The 20,490-nt window shown below is 56.6% G+C and overlaps 1 long non-coding RNA gene across 1 annotated transcript; it reads right to left on the bottom strand.

Moving 5' to 3' along the window:
• Window positions 1-52: 52 nt before the first annotated feature.
• LOC120998418 lies at window positions 53-1,047 on the bottom strand. Its single transcript, XR_005778362.1, has 3 exons — window positions 355-1,047; window positions 196-274; window positions 53-99 (listed from the first exon to the last, which is right to left on the bottom strand). It is a non-coding gene; the product is annotated as an uncharacterized LOC120998418 (long non-coding RNA).
• Between the last annotated feature and the right edge of the window lie 19,443 nt (window positions 1,048-20,490).

Genomic DNA, 20,490 nt, shown 5'->3' with positions numbered 1-20,490 from the left:
CATCTACCTGATGGTTCTCTGGGAGCTTCTCCTCTGGACAGTCCTGGGAATACAGAGGACGGGGACATCTCTCGGGGGGATTTCCTTCTATGAGTCCATCTGTAGGAAACACACAGGGACAGGAGAGATTATTACATGTGATGATGAGATGATGGGAGTAGTATCCAGGTGACCCATGACAGCCCCCCTCCTTACCCTGCTGATCGCCCCATAAATCCGTCTCCTCTTCTTCTTCATCTTTAACCTCGACCTTAATATCCATCAGATTTTCATCCTGAAGAAGAGAAATGTAAAAATGGTCTTTGGTTCAATCCCTTTCTGGTCAGATTCTGGGGAGACTTCAGCTCCATCTACCTGATGGTTCTCTGGGAGCTTCTCCTCTGGACAGTCCTGGGAATACAGAGGACGGGGACATCTCTCGGGGGGACTTCTCCTCCTGGAGTCAGAACCTATAGGAGATAACACACAGACTGAATACAATGCCCTCTGAACGTCTGGATGATTGGGGTGTGGCAATCAGCAGCCTGAAAGTCTATGGGCAGCCGGAAGCAGTTTATGAGCCACAGATTCAACTGACATTTTACAGTTTCCGGAAGAATTTCTGACGCTTTAGTTTTCTGCTTATAATGGAAAAGAAACAGAAAAATCCCTGGAAAGTGTTACCCTCATAGAGGGAGGAGAGCACCCCCATGTATCAGGACTGAACCCCTTTAGAAGGATGAGAGCGCCCCGGATATCAGGGCTGAACCCCCATAGAGGGATGAGAGCGCCCCCCGATATCAGGGCTGAACGCCCATAGAGGGAGGAGAGCGCCCCCAGATATCAGGGCTGAACCCCCATAGAGGGACGAGAGCGCCCCCTGATATCAGGACTGAACCCCCATAGAGGGAGGAGAGCACCCCCATGTATCAGGACTGAACCCCTTTAGAAGGATGAGAGCGCCCCGGATATCAGGGCTGAACCCCCATAGAGGGATGAGAGCGCCCCCCGATATCAGGGCTGAACGCCCATAGAGGGAGGAGAGCGCCCCCAGATATCAGGGCTGAACCCCCATAGAGGGAGGAGAGCGCCACCCGATATCAGGGCTGAACCCCCATAGAGGGAGGAGAGCGCCCCCCGATATCAGGACTGAACCCCCATAGAGGGAGGAGAGCACCCCCATGTATCAGGACTGAACCCCTTTAGAAGGATGAGAGCGCCCCCCGATATCAGGACTGAACGCCCATAGAAGGAGGAGAGCGCCCCCCGATATCAGGGCTGAACCCCCATAGAGGGAGGAGAGTGCCCCCAGATATCAGGACTGAACCCCCATAGAGGGAGGAGAGCACCCCCATGTATCAGGACTGAACCTCTTTAGAAGGATGAGAGCGCCCCGGATATCAGGGCTGAACCCCCATAGAGGGATGAGAGCGCCCCCCGATATCAGGGCTGAACGCCCATAGAGGGAGGAGAGCGCCCCCAGATATCAGGGCTGAACCCCCATAGAGGGAGGAGAGCGCCACCCGATATCAGGGCTGAACCCCCATAGAGGGAGGAGAGCGCCCCCCGATATCAGGACTGAACCCCCATAGAGGGAGGAGAGCACCCCCCGATATCAGGACTGAACCCCCATAGAGGGAGGAGAGCGCCCCCCGATATCAGGACTGAACGCCCATAGAAGGAGGAGAGCGCCCCCCGATATCAGGGCTGAACCCCCATAGAGGGAGGAGAGTGCCCCCAGATATCAGGACTGAACCCCCATAGAGGGAGGAGAGCACCCCCATGTATCAGGACTGAACCCCTTTAGAAGGATGAGAGCGCCCTGGATATCAGGGCTGAACCCCCATAGAGGGACGAGAGCGCCCCCCGATATCAGGGCTGAACGCCCATAGAGGGAGGAGAGCGCCCCCCGATATCAGGACTGAACGCCCATAGAAGGAGGAGAGCGCCCCCCGATATCAGGGCTGAACCCCCATAGAGGGAGGAGAGTGCCCCCCGATATCAGGACTGAACCCCCATAGAGGGAGGAGAGCGCCCCCGATATCAGGACTGAACCCCCATAGAGGGAGGAGAGTGCCCCCCGATATCAGGGCTGTACCTCCATAGAAGGAGGAGAGCTCCCCCCGATATCAGGGCTGAACCCCCATAGAGGGAGGAGAGCGCCCACCGATATCAGTGCTGAACCCCCATAGAGGGAGGAGAGTGCCCCCCGATATCAGGGCTGAACCCCCATAGAGGGAGGAGAGCGCCCCCCGATATCAGGACTGAACCCCCATAGAGGGAGGAGAGCGCCCCCCGATATCAGGGCTGAACCCCCATAGAGGGAGGAGAGCTCCCCCCGATATCAGGGCTGAACCCCCATAGAGGGAGGAGAGCGCCCCCGATATCAGGGCTGAACCCCCATAGAGGGAGGAAAGCGCCCCCCCGATATCAGGACTGAACCACAATAGAGGGAGGAGAGTGCCCCCTGATATCAGGGCTGAACCCCCATAGAGGGACGAGAGCGCCCCCCGATATCAGGGCTGAACCCCCATAGAGGGAGGAGAGCGCCCCCGATATCAGGGCTGAACCCCCATAGAGGGAGGAGAGCGCCCCCGATATCAGGGCTGAACCCCCATAGAGGGAGGAAAGCGCCCCCGATATCAGGACTGAACCCCCATAGAGGGACGAGAGCGCCCCCCCCCCGATATCAGGACTGAACCCCCATAGAGGGACGAGAGCGCCCCCCGATATCAGGGCTGAACCCCCATAGAGGGAGGAGAGCGCCCCCGATATCAGGACTGAACCCCCATAGAGGGAGGAGAGCGCCCCCCGATATCAGGACTGAACCCCCATAGAGGGAGGAGAGAGCCCCCGATATCAGGACTGAACCCCCATAGAGGGAGGAGAGTGCCCCCCGATATCAGGACTGAACCCCCATAGAGGGAGGAGAGCACCCCCCCCCCCCCCGATATCAGGACTGAATCCCCATAGAGGGAGGAGAGCGTCCCCCGATATCAGGGCTGAACCCCCATAGAGGGAGGAGAGCGTCCCCCGATATCAGGGCTGAACCCCCATAGAGGGAGGAGAGCGCCCCCGATATCAGGACTGAACCCCCATAGAGGGAGGAGAGCGCCCCCCGATATCAGGACTAAACCCCCATAGAGGGAGGAGAGCGCCCCCGATATCAGGACTGAACCCCCATAGAGGGAGGAGAGCGCCCCCCGATATCAGGACTGAACCCCCATAGAGGAAGGAGAGCGCCCCCGATATCAGGGCTGAACCCCCATAGAGGGAGGAGAGCGCCCCCGATATCAGGGCTGAACCCCCATAGAGGGAGGAGAGCGCCCCCCGACATCAGAACTGAACCCCCATAGAGGGAGGAGAGCGCCCCCCGATATCAGGGCTGAACCCCCATAGAGGGAGGAGAGCGCCCCCGATATCAGGACTGAACCCCCATAGAGGGAGGAGAGCGCCCCCCGATATCAGGACTGAACCCCCATAGAGGGAGGAGAGCGCCCCCCGATATCAGGACTGAACCCCCATAGAGGGAGGAGAGAGCCCCCGATATCAGGACTGAACCCCCATAGAGGGAGGAGAGTGCCCCCCGATATCAGGACTGAACCCCCATAGAGGGAGGAGAGCGCCCCCCGATATCAGGACTGTCACCTCGGCAGCGCTCACATGGCGGACACATCCCCTCTTGTGTTGTAAGGGTATTTTACATAATTAAGGGCTGATTGGTTCTGTCCCCTCTAATTATTACATCCCCTCCTGTGTTCTGTGTAATGTAGGGAGTGATGGATGGATAGTGACAGACAGACAGATCTAATAGATAAAGCTGTGTGTATGTTGTCCCAAAATTTGGCACACGGGTACATCAGGTGTCCGGGAAGGTTTTAGACCGGGTCACAGCTCTCTAGCACTCCCAACACATCACATGACCTACATTAGCCAATACAAGCCTGCAAGTCTTTCTCTTCATATCCCAACTGCCATACACACGGTCACATGACCCTCATCAGCCAATAGAAGCTCGCAGGCCCTTAGTCTCCACATACACACAGTTTTACTCCAGGTTTCCATAACAACACAGCCCTTTTTCTTCACTGCTGCAGGTCAGCTTTAAAGGGGCAGGGCTGTGGATGACACTGTTAAGGGAGCGGAGTGCTGTGGAGGTGACAGTTCAGGGGACAGGTAGGGTGGCCATTCAGGACACTCTCAAAAGACGGCCTTAAAAACCACGCCCCCAGGTCCCGCTAAGCCACACCCTGACCTGGTTAGGTCACGCCCACTCCCACTCCGCACCCGACAGGGATAGAAAAAATGAAGGTAAAAATTAACTTCTGTCAGGCTGCTGTGGAGGTCACAGTTAAGGGGGCAGGCTGCTGTGGAGGTCACAGTTAAGGGGGCAGGCTGCTGTGGAGGTCACAGTTAAGGGGGCAGGCTGCTGTGGAGGTCACAGTTAAGGGAGCAGGCTGCTGTGGAGGTCACAGTTAAGGGGGCAGGCTGCTGTAGAGGCCACTGTTAAGGGGACGGGGTGTTGTGGAAATCACTGTTAAGGATATGGGGTACTGTGGAGGTCACTAATAAAGGGACGGCCGCTGCGGAGGTCACTGTTAAGGGGGCAGGATGCTGTGGAGGTCACAGTTAAGGGGACGGTCCGCTATGGAGGTCAGTGTAAAGGGACGGGGTGCTGTAGAGGTCACTGTTAAGGGGGCAGGATGCTGTGGAGGTCACAGTTAAGGGGGCAGGATGCTGTGGAGGTCACAGTTAAGGGGGCAGGCTGCTGTGGAGGTCACAGTTAAGGGGGCAGGCTGCTGTGGAGGTCACAGTTAAGGGGACGGGGTGTTGTGGAAATCACTGTTAAGGAGATGGGGTACTGTGGAGGTCACTAATAAAGGGACGGCCGCTGCGGAGGTCACTGTTAAGGGGGCAGGATGCTGTGGAGGTCACAGTTAAGGGGACGGTCCGCTATGGAGGTCAGTGTAAAGGGACGGGGTGCTGTAGAGGTCACTGTTAAGGGGGCAGGATGCTGTGGAGGTCACAGTTAAGGGGGCAGGATGCTGTGGAGGTCACAGTTAAGGGGGCAGGCTGCTGTGGAGGTCACAGTTAAGGGGGCAGGCTGCTGTGGAGGTCACAGTTAAGGGGACGGGGTGTTGTGGAAATCACTGTTAAGGAGATGGGGTACTGTGGAGGTCACTAATAAAGGGACGGCCGCTGCGGAGGTCACTGTTAAGGGGGCAGGATGCTGTGGAGGTCACAGTTAAGGGGACGGTCCGCTATGGAGGTCAGTGTAAAGGGACGGGGTGCTGTAGAGGTCACTGTTAAGGGGGTGGGTTATTGTGGAAATCATTGTTAGCGAGACGGGGTAATGTGGAGGTCACTAATAAAAGGGTGGCCGCTGTGGAGGTCACTGTTAAAGGGACGGGGTGCTGTAGATGTCACCGTTATAGTGGATTCTGTTGATATCTTTTAACGACACACACAAACATTATATGAAATCGAGGAAATATTCCCGAGCGAAGCCGCGTCCTTCTGCTAGTGAATAAATAAATCGGAGATGGATGGATAGAGAGACAAATCATTGTGCAGAGGAGGCCGCAGTGGGGGCCGCACACCGGAGGGGGGGCTGAACGGTATAAACCTAGTGCACACAGACAGATAACCGGAACCCCACTGAGGCAGGATACTGTGGCGGATTCTTGTATCACATGGCGACAGGAGTTTTCCCCTATTGTATTGCAGGGCACGTGACTAGTATTTACCGTTACTATTCTGTAGGTGATTGTCCGTTTTACATGATATCACGTTTAGTAGATACTTTTATCACTTAGCCTGCTTAAGCCTATTTATTCTCTAATTGGTGAATTTCCATTAAAATACTTGGTGTCAGAAATGTGGAATTTGAGCAAATGAACCCACGTATTGTTGATAGAGTGATGCATAAAGGGGGTAGTTGGGCACCGCAGGCATTGGTGGGAATGTAATAGTCTGCAGGCAGATGGTTGCACCTGTACAGGCTGCGAGTGGCTGTAGTAGAAGGTCTGGAGAATCTGGCAAGGTTCTTTGAGTGGTAGAGTCGATTCTAGAGACAATCTGTCAGAAAAGTGGTGAGAAGTTGTGGATTTCAGGGCTCCTGTGATGGTCAGAGGTTCTGATGAGACTAGAACACACGTATGGCAAGAGGAAAGTGCCCGTGGGTCTGCAAAGATCAGAACTCTTTAAAGAGGTATTGTGGTTAGGCCCCAGGATAGGGGGATAAGTATTAGGTCGGTGGGGTGCTAACCCTAACCCCATACACCCAGCAGCCCCCTGACATGAGCAGAGCGGGCACAGCCGATCCATTCATTTCTATGGGAGTTCCAGAGATAGGTGAGCGCTGTACTCGAGCTGCCGGGCACATGGGCAACTGGCCATCCGGTTCGTTTTAGGAGGCGCCAGGGTCTGGTTGGCACTAAGAATATAAACATGTCAGAAATGTACCATTGTTAGACCAGTTCTGGTGTCAAGAACGACAGTATTAGAGACGGTGAGAAGAGCAGAGCGAGTATTGTGTGGCGTATGCACGAAGGTCATAGAGAAATGCGTAGAGGCGTTCCCTTGAAGAACGCCCCTTTCACTTTTCACCAGGGATGATGGGTCCAGACCGTTCTTTGGTTAGGGACATAGACACACAGGTAAGGTTAGTTCATGACCCCATCCCCTCCAGCCTCTTCGTCCTCTCCGCCCTTTGCTGAAATGTGTCTCAGGAAAGCTGGGTGGCTGTAACGTTTCAGGGATATCACACAGAGGGGGCTGTGTAGCTGACAGCAGTTTTGCAGCCATTCGGCTTTGAGTAGTTGTAGAAGTGTGAAGTTGTAGTGGAGCCGAGCTGTGTGTGCAGTCTGTACTCCGTGAGCGATGTCTGGAGACGGGAATATACCGTGCGGCAGCAAGGACCAGTAATAACTCACATTGCGGATGTTTTATTGAGCTAAAAGAAAGGGATGGAAAGGTCTCTGGGCCCTTCACGTGTTCATGTCCGTGTTGTCAGATCACATGTAACATGTTCTGCGGACACCAGAGATCTGTCCTCATGACTAGGAGAGAGGAGATCACACCGTCCGACTGGCAGGGGGGGGGACTTATATAATCTAGGGGGGGACAGGTTAGGGGACATCTGCCACCAAAATCCTGCCAGTATATATACACATTCTCCTGAATACGGCAGCCCCCCAGAACTAGTCCCCCACATTCTCCTGAATACAGCAGCCCCCCAGAACTAGTCCCCCACATTCTCCTGAATACGGAAGCCCCCCAGAACTAGTCCCCCACATTCTCCTGAATAGGGCAGCCCCCCAGAACTAGTCCCCCACATTCTCCTGAATACGGCAGCCCCCCAGAACTAGTCCCCCACATTCTCCTGAATACGGCAGCCCCCCAGAACTAGTCCCCCACATTCTCCTGAATACGGCAGCCCCCCAGAACTAGTCCCCCACATTCTCCTGAATACAGCAGCCCCCCATAACTAGTCCCCCACATTCTCCTGAATACGGCAGCCCCCCAGAACTAGTCCCCCACATTCTCCTGAATACAGCAGCCCCCCATAACTAGTCCCCCACATTCTCCTGAATACGGCAGCCCCCCAGAACTAGTCCCCCACATTCTCCTGAATAGGGCAGCCCCCCAGAACTAGTCCCCCACATTCTCCTGAATACGGCAGCCCCCCAGAACTAGTCCCCGACATTCTCCTGAATACGGCAGCCCCCCAGAACTAGTCCCCCACATTCTCCTGAATACAGCAGCCCCCCAGAACTAGTCCCCCACATTCTCCTGAATACGGCAGCCCCCCAGAACTAGTCCCCCACATTCTCCTGAATACGGCAGCCCCCCAGAACTAGTCCCCCAGAACTAGTCCCCCACATTCTCCTGAATACAGCAGCCCCCCATAACTAGTCCCCCACATTCTCCTGAATACGGCAGCCCCCCATAACTAGTCCCCCACATTCTCCTGAATACGGCAGCCCCCCAGAACTAGTCCCCCACATTCTCCTGAATACGGCAGCCCGCCAGAACTAGTCCCCCACATTCTCCTGAATACGGCAGCCCCCCAGAACTAGTCCCCCACATTCTCCTGAATACGGCACCCCCCAGAACTAGTCCCCCACATTCTCCTGAATACGGCAGCCCCCCATAACTAGTCCCCCACATTCTCCTGAATACGGCAGCCCCCCATAACTAGTCCCCCACATTCTCCTGAAAACGGCAGCCCCCCAGAACTAGTCCCCCACATTCTCCTGAATACGGCAGCCCCCCAGAACTAGTCCCCCACATTCTCCTGAAAACGGCAGCCCCCCAGAACTAGTCCCCCACATTCTCCTGAATACGGCAGCCCCCCAGAACTAGTCCCCCACATTCTCCTGAATACGGCAGCCCCCCAGAACTAGTCCCCCACATTCTCCTGAATACGGCAGCCCCCCATAACTAGTCCACCACATTCTCCTGAACACGGCAGCCCCCCAGAACTAGTCCCCCACATTCTCCTGAACACGGCAGCCCCCCAGAACTAGTCCCCCACATTCTCCTGAATACGGCAGCCCCCCATAACTAGTCCCCCACATTCTCCTGAATACGGCAGCCCCCCATAACTAGTCCCCCACATTCTCCTGAATACGGCAGCCCCCCATAACTAGTCCCCCACATTCTCCTGAATACGGCAGCCCCCCAGAACTAGTCCCCCACATTCTCCTGAATACGGCAGCCCCGGATAACTAGTCCCCCACATTCTCCTGAATACGGCAGCCCCCCATAACTAGTCCCCCACATTCTCCTGAATACGGCAGCCCCCCATAACTAGTCCCCCACATTCTCCTGAATACGGCAGCCCCCCAGAACTAGTCCCCCACATTTTCCTGAATACGGCAGCCCCGGATAACTAGTCCCCCACATTCTCCTGAATACGGCAGCCCCCCAGAACTAGTCCCCCACATTCTCCTGAAAAACGGCAGCCCCCCATAACTAGTCCCCCACATTCTCCTGAATACGGCAGCCCCCCAGAACTAGTCCCCCACATTCTCCTGAATACGGCAGCCCCCATAACTAGTCCCCCACATTCTCCTGAATACGGCAGCCCCCCCATAACTAGTCCCCCACATTCTCCTGAATACGGCAGCCCCCCAGAACTAGTCCCCCACATTCTCCTGAATACGGCAGCCCCCCAGAACTAGTCCCCGACATTCTCCTGAATACGGCAGCCCCCCAGAACTAGTCCCCCACATTCTCCTGAATACGGCAGCCCCCCATAACTAGTCCCCCACATTCTCCTGAATACGGCAGCCCCCCAGAACTAGTCCCCCACATTCTCCTGAATACGGCAGCCCCCCAGAACTAGTCCCCCACATTCTCCTGAATACGGCAGCCCCCCAGAACTAGTCCCCGACATTCTCCTGAATACGGCAGCCCCCCAGAACTAGTCCCCCACATTCTCCTGAATACGGCAGCCCCCCAGAACTAGTCCCCCACATTCTCCTGAATACGGCAGCCCCCCAGAACTAGTCCCCCACATTCTCCTGAATACGGCAGCCCCCCAGAACTAGTCCCCCACATTCTCCTGAATACGGCAGCCCCCCAGAACTAGTCCCCCACATTCTCCTGAATACGGCAGCCCCCCATAACTAGTCCCCCACATTATCCTGAATACGGCAGCCCCCCAGAACTAGTCCCCCACATTCTCCTGAATACGGCAGCCCCCCAGAACTAGTCCCCCACATTCTCCTGAATACGGCAGCCCCCCATAACTAGTCCCCCACATTCTCCTGAATACGGCAGCCCCCCAGAACTAGTCCCCCACATTCTCCTGAATACGGCAGCCCCCCAGAACTAGTCCCCCACATTCTCCTGAATACGGCAGCCCCCCAGAACTAGTCCCACACATTCTCCTGAATACGGCAGCCTCCTATAAGTGGAGGTAACCAGCTGTGGGGGCGCACCGCAGGGCTCAGAAGGCAGGGAGCACCATGTGGCACTGACAGTCACTGCGACCGATGCTGACACTTTCTGACAACCGGAAGTCTTTCTGGTTCGGAAATACATTTTCTAGGATGACACTAAGGATCCCAGCCCCCGCAGTCCGTCTGGTCTCTGAGCTCAGACTGCTGAGGACCTCACTGCCCCGACTGTTCGCGTCCTGCTCACACGGAGGACGCGCCCCCTCCGCAGCCCTCACACGGAGCACGCGCCCCCTCCGCAGCCCTCACACGGAGGACGCGCCCCCTCCGCAGCCCTCACACGGAGGACGCGCCCCCTCCGCAGCCCTCACACGGAGCACGCGCCCCCTAAGCAGCCCTCACACGGAGGACGCGCCCCCTCCGCAGCCCTCACACGGAGGACGCGCCCCCTCCGCAGCCCTCACACAGAGCACGCGCCCCCTCCGCAGCCCTCACACGGAGGACGCGCCCCCTCCGCAGCCCTCACACGGAGGAAGCGCCCCCTCCGCAGCCCTCACACGGAGGACGCGCCCCCTCCGCAGCCCTCACACGGAGGACGCGCCCCCTCCGCAGCCCTCACACGGAGGACGCGCCCCCTCCGCAGCCCTCACACGGAGCACGCGCCCCCTCCGCAGCCCTCACACGGAGCACGCGCCCCCTAAGCAGCCCTCACACGGAGGACGCGCCCCCTCCGCAGCCCTCACACGGAGGACGCGCCCCCTCCGCAGCCCTCACACGGAGCACGCGCCCCCTCCGCAGCCCTCACACGGAGCACGCGCCCCCTCCGCAGCCCTCACACGGAGGACGCGCCCCCTCCGCAGCCCTCACACGGAGGACGCGCCCCCTCCGCAGCCCTCACACGGAGGACGCGCCCCCTCCGCAGCCCTCACACGGAGGACGCGCCCCCTCCGCAGCCCTCACACGGAGGACGCGCCCCCTCCGCAGCCCTCACACGGAGGACGCGCCCCCTCCGCAGCCCTCACACGGAGGACGCGCCCCCTCCGCAGCCCTCACACGGAGCACGCGCCCCCTCCGCAGCCCTCACACGGAGCACGAGCCCCCTCCGCAGCCCTCACACGGAGGACGCGCCCCCTCCGCAGCCCTCACACGGAGGACGCGCCCCCTCCGCAGCCCTCACACGGAGCACGCGCCCCCTCCGCAGCCCTCACACGGAGGACGCGCCCCCTCCGCAGCCCTCACACGGAGGACGCGCCCCCTCCGCAGCCCTCACACGGAGGACGCGCCCCCTCCGCATCCCTCACACTGAGCACGCGCCCCCTCCGCAGCCCTCACACGGAGGACGCGCCCCCTCCGCAGCCCTCACACGGAGCACGCGCCCCCTCCGCAGCCCTCACACGGAGGACGCGCCCCCTCCGCAGCCCTCACACGGAGCACGCGCCCCCTCCGCAGCCCTCACACGGAGGACGCGCCCCCTCCGCAGCCCTCACACGGAGCACGCGCCCCCTCCGCAGCCCTCACACGGAGCACGCGCCCCCTCCGCAGCCCTCACACGGAGGACGCGCCCCCTCCGCAGCCCTCACACGGAGCACGCGCCCCCTCCGCAGCCCTCACACGGAGCACGCGCCCCCTCCGCAGCCCTCACACGGAGCACGCGCCCCCTCCGCAGCCCTCACACGGAGCACGCGCCCCCTCCGCAGCCCTCACACTGAGCACGCGCCCCCTCCGCAGCCCTCACACGGAGGACGCGCCCCCTCCGCAGCCCTCACACGGAGCACGCGCCCCCTCCGCAGCCCTCACACGGAGCACGCGCCCCCTCCGCAGCCCTCACACTGAGCACGCGCCCCCTCCGCAGCCCTCACACGGAGGACACGCCCCCTCCGCAGCCCTCACACGGAGCACGCGCCCCCTCCGCAGCCCTCACACCGAGCACGCGCCCCCTCCGCCGCCCTCACACCGAGCACGCGCCCCCTCCGCAGCCCTCACACCGAGCACGCGCCCCCTCCGCAGCCCTCACACGGAGCACGCGCCCCCTCCGCAGCCCTCACACGGAGCACGCGCCCCCTCCGCAGCCCTCACACGGAGCACGCGCCCCCTCCGCAGCCCTCACACGGAGGACGCGCCCCCTCCGCAGCCCTCACACTGAGCACGCGCCCCCTCCGCAGCCCTCACACGGAGCACGCGCCCCCTCCGCAGCCCTCACACGGAGCACGCGCCCCCTCCGCAGCCCTCACACGGAGCACGCGCCCCCTCCGCAGCCCTCACACGGAGCACGCGCCCCCTCCGCAGCCCTCACACGGAGCACGCGCCCCCTCCGCAGCCCTCACACGGAGCACGCGCCCCCTCCGCAGCCCTCACACCGAGCACGCGCCCCCTCCGCAGCCCTCACACCGAGCACGCGCCCCCTCCGCAGCCCTCACACCGAGCACGCGCCCCCTCCGCAGCCCTCACACGGAGCACGCGCCCCCTCCGCAGCCCTCACACGGAGCACGCGCCCCCTCCGCAGCCCTCACACGGAGCACGCGCCCCCTCCGCAGCCCTCACACGGAGCACGCGCCCCCTCCGCAGCCCTCACACGGAGCACGCGCCCCCTCCGCAGCCCTCACACGGAGCACGCGCCCCCTCCGCAGCCCTCACACTGAGCACGCGCCCCCTCCGCAGCCCTCACACGGAGCACGCGCCCCCTCCGCAGCCCTCACACTGAGCACGCGCCCCCTCCGCAGCCCTCACACGGAGGACGCGCCCCCTCCGCAGCCCTCACACGGAGCACGCGCCCCCTCCGCAGCCCTCACACGGAGCACGCGCCCCCTCCGCAGCCCTCACACGGAGCACGCGCCCCCTCCGCAGCCCTCACACGGAGCACGCGCCCCCTCCGCAGCCCTCACACGGAGGACGCGCCCCCTCCGCAGCCCTCACACGGAGGACGCGCCCCCTCCGCAGCCCTCACACGGAGGACGCGCCCCCTCCGCAGCCCTCACACGGAGCACGCGCCCCCTCCGCAGCCCTCACACTGAGGACGCGCCCCCTCCGCAGCCCTCACACGGAGGACACGCCCCCTTCGCAGAGCTAACACGGAGGACACGCCCACCCGCAGCGCTCACCCCCGAGGAGAGGACACGCCCTCTGCACAGCGCTCCCATGGGGGTCCTTCCTCCCGGTGTCCGCAGTGGTTTCCGGATAAATCTCCCCCAGATGTCATCTTCCCCGGGGGGAGGGGGCGGAGCCGGCAGGAATCTCCCCGCACACCCAGCAGTGTCCGCCCGGACCAGACCCGTCCACAGCTCCTGTTACCTGGGAGGGGAGGCTCCATCATGGCGGCCGGGGGCAGCTTCTCCATGGGGACAGAGAGCGGAGGACCTGCGGTGACGTCACCACCATGTGATCAGTGCAGGAGGGGGCGGAGCTCAACAGTGCAGACAAGTGGTGGTACAGGACCTGCTGTGACGTCACTGTCATGTGACCAAAGCAGGAAAAGGCAGAGATCAGTATTATAACAGATAAAGGAGGACCTGCGGTAACGTCATTATCATGTGATCATTACTGGGCGGAGTTTAACTGAAAAGACGTCACTGTCATGTGATAAAGAGAGGCGGAGCTCAGCAGTCAGACTAGATGTTAGCGAGGATCTCTGTTGACGTCACTGTCACGTGATGATAATGGAGGAGGCGGAGTTCAACTAAGGAGTTGAGTAGTAATGTTGCTGGAACTTTGAAAACGGAACAGCGTCTGAGGGGCGGGACTAAGCTGTAGATGGGCGGGGCTAAAAGGTAGAGGGGCGGAGATTTGTAGCTGAGCTTTTCTCTATATCATTAGCAGAGCCCTGTATATATTTATAGCCTCCCTGCAGCCCATACATTGTAGTCTGGTCAGTAGTGAGGTGTCTAGAATGTACTGGTCTCTATGAGGTCCTCCCTGCAGCCCATACATTGTAGTCTGGTCAGTAGTGAGGTGTCTAGAATGTACTGGTCTCTATGAGGTCCTCCCTGCAGCCCATACATTGTAGTCTGGTCAGTAGTGAGGTGTCTAGAATGTACTGGTCTCTCTGAGGTCCTCCCTGCAGCCCATACATTGTAGTCTGGTCAGTAGTGAGGAGTCTAGAATGTACTGGTCTCTATGAGGTCCTCCCTGCAGCCCATACATTGTAGACTGGTCAGTAGTGAGGTGTCTAGAATGTACTGGTCTCTATGAGGTCCTCCCTGCAGCCCATACATTGTAGTCTGGTCAGTAGTGAGGTGTCTAGAATGTACTGGTCTCTATGAGGTCCTCCCTGCAGCCCATACATTATAGTCTGGTCAGTAGTGAGGAGTCTAGAATGTACTGGTCTCTATGAGGTCCTCCCTGCAGCCCATACATTGTAGACTGGTCAGTAGTGAGGTGTCTAGAATGTACTGGTCTCTATGAGGTCCTCCCTGCAGCCCATACATTGTAGTCTGGTCAGTAGTGAGGTGTCTAGAATGTACTGGTCTCTATGAGGTCCTCCCTGCAGCCCATACATTGTAGTCTGGTCAGTAGTGAGGCGTCTAGAATGTACTGGTCTCTATGAGGTCCTCCCTGCAGCCCATACATTGTACTGGTCAGTAGTGAGGTGTCTAGAATGTACTGGTCTCTATGAGGTCCTCCCTGCAGCCCATACATAGTACTGGTCAGTAGTGAGGTGTCTAGAATGTACTGGTCTCTATGAGGTCCTCCCTGCAGCCCATACATTGTAGTCTGGTCAGTAGTGAGGTGTCTAGAATGTACTGGTCTCTATGAGGTCCTCCCTGCAGCCCATACATTGTAGACTGGTCAGTAGTGAGGAGTCTAGAATGTACTGGTCTCTATGAGGTCCTCCCTGCAGCCCATACATTGTAGACTGGTCAGTAGTGAGGTGTCTAGAATGTACTGGTCTCTATGAGGTCCTCCCTGCAGCCCATACATTGTAGTCTGGTCAGTAGTGAGGTGTCTAGAATGTACTGGTCTCTATGAGGTCCTCCCTGCAGCCCATACATTGTAGTCTGGTCACTAGTGAGGTGTCTAGAATGTACTGGTCTCTATGAGGTCCTCCCTGCAGCCCATACATTGTAGACTGGTCAGTAGTGAGGTGTCTAGAATGTACTGGTCTCTATGAGGTCCTCCCTGCAGCCCATACATTGTAGTCTGGTCAGTAGTGAGGAGTCTAGAATGTACTGGTCTCTATGAGGTCCTCCCTGCAGCCCATACATTGTAGTCTGGTCAGTAGTGAGGTGTCTAGAATGTACTGGTCTCTATGAGGTCCTCCCTGCAGCCCATACATTGTAGACTGGTCAGTAGTGAGGTGTCTAGAATGTACTGGTCTCCATGAGGTCCTCCCTGCAGCCCATACATTGTAGTCTGGTCAGTAGTGAGGTGTCTAGAATGTACTGGTCTCTATGAGGTCCTCCCTGCAGCCCATACATTGTACTGGTCAGTAGTGAGGTGTCTAGAATGTACTGGTCTCTATGAGGTCCTCCCTGCAGCCCATACATTGTAGTCTGGTCAGTAGTGAGGAGTCTAGAATGTACTGGTCTCTATGAGGTCCTCCCTGCAGCCCATACATTGTAGTCTGGTCAGTAGTGAGGTGTCTAGAATGTACTGGTCTCTATGAGGTCCTCCCTGCAGCCCATACATTGTACTGGTCAGTAGTGAGGTGTCTAGAATGTACTGGTCTCTATGAGGTCCTCCCTGCAGCCCATACATTGTAGTCTGGTCAGTAGTGAGGTGTCTAGAATGTACTGGTCTCTATGAGGTCCTCCCTGCAGCCCATACATTGTAGTCTGGTCAGTAGTGAGGTGTCTAGAATGTACTGGTCTCTATGAGGTCCTCCCTGCGGCCCATACATTGTAGTCTGGTCAGTAGTGAGGTGTCTAGAATGTACTGGTCTCTATGAGGTCCTCCCTGCAGCCCATACATTGTAGTCTGGTCAGTAGTGAGGTGTCTAGAATGTACTGGTCTCTATGAGGTCCTCCCTGCAGCCCATACATTGTAGTCTGGTCAGTAGTGAGGTGTCTAGAATGTACTGGTCTCTATGAGGTCCTCCCTGCAGCCCATACATTGTAGTCTGGTCAGTAGTGAGGTGTCTAGAATGTACTGGTCTCTATGAGGTCCTCCCTGCAGCCCATACATTGTAGTCTGGTCAGTAGTGAGGAGTCTAGAATGTACTGGTCTCTATGAGGTCCTCCCTGCAGCCCATACATTGTAGTCTGGTCAGTAGTGAGGTGTCTAGAATGTACTGGTCTCTATGAGGTCCTCCCTGCGGCCCATACATTGTAGTCTGGTCAGTAGTGAGGTGTCTAGAATGTACTGGTCTCTATGAGGTCCTCCCTGCAGCCCATACATTGTAGTCTGGTCAGTAGTGAGGTGTCTAGAATGTACTGGTCTCTATGAGGTCCTCCCTGCAGCCCATACATTGTAGTCTGGTCAGTAGTGAGGTGTCTAGAATGTACTGGTCTCTATGAGGTCCTCCCCGCAGCCCATACATTGTAGTCTGGTCAGTAGTGAGGTGTCTAGAATGTACTGGTCTCTATGAGGTCCTCCCTGCAGCCCATACATTGTAGTCTGGTCAGTAGTGAGGTGTCTAGAATGTACTGGTCTCTATGAGGTCCTCCCTGCAGCCCATACATTGTAGACTGGTCAGTAGTGAGGCGTCTAGAATGTACTGGTCTCTATGAGGTCCTCCCTGCAGCCCATACATTGTACTGGTCAGTAGTGAGGTGTCTAGAATGTACTGGTCTCTATGAGGTCCTCCCTGCAGCCCATACATTGTAGTCTGGTCAGTAGTGAGGTGTCTAGAATGTACTGGTCTCTATGAGGTCCTCCCTGCAGCCCATACATTGTAGTCTGGTCAGTAGTGAGGTGTCTAGAATGTACTGGTCTCTATGAGGTCCTCCCTGCAGCCCATACATTGTACTGGTCAGTAGTGAGGTGTCTAGAATGTACTGGTCTCTATGAGGTCCTCCCTGCAGCCCATACATTGTAGTCTGGTCAGTAGTGAGGTGTCTAGAATGTACTGGTCTCTATGAGGTCCTCCCTGCAGCCCATACATTGTAGTCTGGTCAGTAGTGAGGTGTCTAGAATGTACTGGTCTCTATGAGGTCCTCCCTGCAGCCCATACATAGTACTGGTCAGTAGTGAGGTGTCTAGAATGTACTGGTCTCTATGAGGTCCTCCCTGCAGCCCATACATTGTAGTCTGGTCAGTAGTGAGGTGTCTAGAATGTACTGGTCTCTATGAGGTCCTCCCTGCAGCCCATACATTGTAGTCTGGTCAGTAGTGAGGTGTCTAGAATGTACTGGTCTCTATGAGGTCCTCCCTGCAGCCCATACATTGTAGTCTGGTCAGTAGTGAGGTGTCTAGAATGTACTGGTCTCTATGAGGTCCTCCCTGCAGCCCATACATTGTACTGGTCAGTAGTGAGGTGTCTAGAATGTACTGGTCTCTATGAGGTCCTCCCTGCAGCCCATACATTGTAGTCTGGTCAGTAGTGAGGTGTCTAGAATGTACTGGTCTCTATGAGGTCCTCCCTGCAGCCCATACATTGTAGACTGGTCAGTAGTGAGGTGTCTAGAATGTACTGGTCTCTATGAGGTCCTCCCTGCAGCCCATACATTGTAGTCTGGTCAGTAGTGAGGTGTCTAGAATGTACTGGTCTCTATGAGGTCCTCCCTGCAGCCCATACATTGTACTGGTCAGTAGTGAGGTGTCTAGAATGTACTGGTCTCTATGAGGTCCTCCCTGCAGCCCATACATTGTAGTCTGGTCAGTAGTGAGGAGTCTAGAATGTACTGGTCTCTATGAGGTCCTCCCTGCAGCCCATACATTGTAGTCTGGTCAGTAGTGAGGTGTCTAGAATGTACTGGTCTCTATGAGGTCCTCCCTGCAGCCCATACATTGTACTGGTCAGTAGTGAGGTGTCTAGAATGTACTGGTCTCTATGAGGTCCTCCCTGCAGCCCATACATTGTAGTCTGGTCAGTAGTGAGGTGTCTAGAATGTACTGGTCTCTATGAGGTCCTCCCTGCAGCCCATACATTGTACTGGTCAGTAGTGAGGTGTCTAGAATGTACTGGTCTCTATGAGGTCCTCCCTGCAGCCCATACATTGTAGTCTGGTTAGTAGTGAGGTGTCTAGAATGTACTGGTCTCTATGAGGTCCTCCCTGCAGCCCATACATTGTAGTCTGGTCAGTAGTGAGGTGTCTAGAATGTACTGGTCTCTATGAGGTCCTCCCTGCAGCCCATACATTGTAGTCTGGTCAGTAGTGAGGTGTCTAGAATGTACTGGTCTCTATGAGGTCCTCCCTGCAGCCCATACATTGTAGTCTGGTCAGTAGTGAGGTGTCTAGAATGTACTGGTCTCTATGAGGTCCTCCCTGCAGCCCATACATTGTAGTCTGGTCAGTAGTGAGGAGTCTAGAATGTACTGGTCTCTATGAGGTCCTCCCTGCAGCCCATACATTGTAGTCTGGTCAGTAGTGAGGTGTCTAGAATGTACTGGTCTCTATGAGGTCCTCCCTGCAGCCCATACATTGTAGTCTGGTCAGTAGTGAGGTGTCTAGAATGTACTGGTCTCTATGAGGTCCTCCCTGCAGCCCATACATTGTAGTCTGGTCAGTAGTGAGGTGTCTAGAATGTACTGGTCTCTATGAGGTCCTCCCTGCAGCCCATACATTATAGTCTGGTCAGTAGTGAGGTGTCTAGAATGTACTGGTCTCTATGAGGTCCTCCCTGCAGCCCATACATTGTACTGGTCAGTAGTGAGGTGTCTAGAATGTACTGGTCTCTATGAGGTCCTCCCTGCAGCCCATACATTGTAGTCTGGTCAGTAGTGAGGTGTCTAGAATGTACTGGTCTCTATGAGGTCCTCCCTGCAGCCCATACATTGTAGTCTGGTCAGTAGTGAGGTGTCTAGAATGTACTGGTCTCTATGAGGTCCTCCCTGCAGCCCATACATTGTAGTCTGGTCAGTAGTGAGGTGTCTAGAATGTACTGGTCTCTATGAGGTCCTCCCTGCAGCCCATACATTGTAGTCTGGTCAGTAGTGAGGTGTCTAGAATGTACTGGTCTCTATGAGGTCCTCCCTGCAGCCCATACATTGTAGTCTGGTCAGTAGTGAGGAGTCTAGAATGTACTGGTCTCTATGAGGTCCTCTCTGCAGCCCATACATTGTAGACTGGTCAGTAGTGAGGTGTCTAGAATGTACTGGTCTCTATGAGGTCCTCCCTGCAGCCCATACATTGTAGACTGGTCAGTAGTGAGGTGTCTAGAATGTACTGGTCTCTATGAGGTCCTCCCTGCAGCCCATACATTGTAGTCTGGTCAGTAGTGAGGTGTCTAGAATGTACTGGTCTCTATGAGGTCCTCCCTGCAGCCCATACATTGTAGTCTGGTCAGTAGTGAGGTGTCTAGAATGTACTGGTCTCTATGAGGTCCTCCCTGCAGCCCATACATTGTAGTCTGGTCAGTAGTGAGGAGTCTAGAATGTACTGGTCTCTATGAGGTCCTCCCTGCAGCCCATACATTGTAGTCTGGTCAGTAGTGAGGTGTCTAGAATGTACTGGTCTCTATGAGGTCCTCCCTGCGGCCCATACATTGTAGTCTGGTCAGTAGTGAGGTGTCTAGAATGTACTGGTCTCTATGAGGTCCTCCCTGCAGCCCATACATTGTAGTCTGGTCAGTAGTGAGGTGTCTAGAATGTACTGGTCTCTATGAGGTCCTCCCTGCAGCCCATACATTGTAGTCTGGTCAGTAGTGAGGTGTCTAGAATGTACTGGTCTCTATGAGGTCCTCCCCGCAGCCCATACATTGTAGTCTGGTCAGTAGTGAGGTGTCTAGAATGTACTGGTCTCTATGAGGTCCTCCCTGCAGCCCATACATTGTAGTCTGGTCAGTAGTGAGGTGTCTAGAATGTACTGGTCTCTATGAGGTCCTCCCTGCAGCCCATACATTGTAGACTGGTCAGTAGTGAGGCGTCTAGAATGTACTGGTCTCTATGAGGTCCTCCCTGCAGCCCATACATTGTAGTCTGGTCAGTAGTGAGGCGTCTAGAATGTACTGGTCTCTATGAGGTCCTCCCTGCAGCCCATACATTGTAGTCTGGTCAGTAGTGAGGTGTCTAGAATGTACTGGTCTCTATGAGGTCCTCCCTGCAGCCCATACATTGTAGTCTGGTCAGTAGTGAGGTGTCTAGAATGTACTGGTCTCTATGAGGTCCTCCCTGCAGCCCATACATTGTAGTCTGGTCAGTAGTGAGGTGTCTAGAATGTACTGGTCTCTATGAGGTCCTCCCTGCGGCCCATACATTGTAGTCTGGTCAGTAGTGAGGAGTCTAGAATGTACTGGTCTCTATGAGGACCTCCCTGCAGCCCATACATTTTAGTCTGGTCAGTAGTAAGGTGTCTAGAATGGACTGGTCTTTATGAGGTCCTCCCTGCAGCCCATACATTGTAGTCTGGTCAGTAGTAAGGTGTCTAGAATGTACTGGTCTCTATGAGGTCCTCCCTGCAGCCCATACATTGTAGTCTGGTCAGTAGTGAGGAGTCTAGAATGTACTGGTCTTTATGAGGTCCTCCCTGCAGCCCATACATTGTAGTCTGGTCAGTAGTGAGGTGTCTAG

This window comes from Bufo bufo, chromosome 4, assembly GCF_905171765.1.
Source record: "Bufo bufo chromosome 4, aBufBuf1.1, whole genome shotgun sequence".
Lineage (NCBI taxonomy): Eukaryota > Metazoa > Chordata > Amphibia > Anura > Bufonidae > Bufo > Bufo bufo.
This window is presented reverse-complemented; position numbering and strand designations above follow the sequence as displayed.